We start from the raw sequence: 1,239 nt of genomic DNA, 5'->3' as shown, positions 1-1,239 counted from the left end.
AAAAAATCAAAACATCTGGGACAGCACCTAAATATGGGTTCAAGTTATTTTCTGCGCAGAAATTCCACCATTTCTTAAAACAAGACTCGTATTGTTTGAATGATGATTCTGTTAAAGATGAGATGCTGATTTCCATCGACGCTTGTGGTATTCCCCTTAACTCGAATGCTCTCCTGACAAGACTCCGGCCACCAGGGTAACTTTCGCCCAAAATGGATCTTGCTTTCTGTCAGGGACAAACACATTATTTTTCGCTTTTATTTTTACAAGTTTCGAGTCAAGCATGGCTTTGAATAAGGGTTACCAAGGGTGTGGTGGCCAGTCTGGCACCACTACGATACCCGAAGCATTTTCACTCCGAATCTTTTGTAAAACTTTTAGGATTATTGCATAAGGAGGAAATGCGTAGAAAAATACGTTTTTCCACGGAACAGTGAACGCGTCTACTGCTATGGCGTCCGGATCTTTCTTCCACGACACATATCATTTGCATTTTGAATTTTCCCTACTCGCGAGGAGATCTATTTCTGGCTGGCCAAGTACTGTAATTATTTTTTCAAATGTTTGTTTTGATAGCTCAACTTCAGTATTTGGTTTTAAGCGACGAGACTCTGTGTCAGCTGTTTTGTTCATAGCTGAGGAGATGTACGTTGCATAAATCCAAATTCCTCTTTCTTCACACCATTTCCATATAGTCCTTGAAATTTTATTCAAATTTTCGTATTGAACTCCCCCCATTCTATTCACATAAGAAATAGCCGTAGTGTTATCGATGTGAAGTAGTACTTGACACTCTCGGTGTTTTTCTGCGAAACACTTCAAACCGAAGGAAGCTGCTAGGAGTTCTAGTTGATTTATATGTTTCGACTTTTCATTCTGTTTCCAATGTCCATTTACTTTTTTCCCCTTACAGCACGCTCCCCACCCTGAAAGGGAAGCATCTGAAAAAATTTCAAGTTGAAATTCGAATCGCCTGATTGAGTTATGAGATAGTACTCCTACACTTTTCCACCAACGCAATTCTTCTATCACTGATTTTGTTATAGTTAATTTTGCGTTGTAGTTGTCATTATTATTTGACAATGCTAGAAATTTTTTTTCTTTCAGAAGCTTTGGTATATGCCCACCCGCAATTTACTGCCGGACAACAAGACACTAACGTCCCTACTAATCTAGCAAAGTCCCTGATACGCATGTTTTTATTAAGGCTAATTTTTTCAATCATCGATTTTATTTTAT

Source organism: Belonocnema kinseyi, chromosome 2 (assembly GCF_010883055.1).
Source record: "Belonocnema kinseyi isolate 2016_QV_RU_SX_M_011 chromosome 2, B_treatae_v1, whole genome shotgun sequence".
NCBI classification, from domain to species: Eukaryota; Metazoa; Arthropoda; class Insecta; order Hymenoptera; family Cynipidae; genus Belonocnema; species Belonocnema kinseyi.
Note: the sequence above shows the minus strand (reverse complement) of the source record.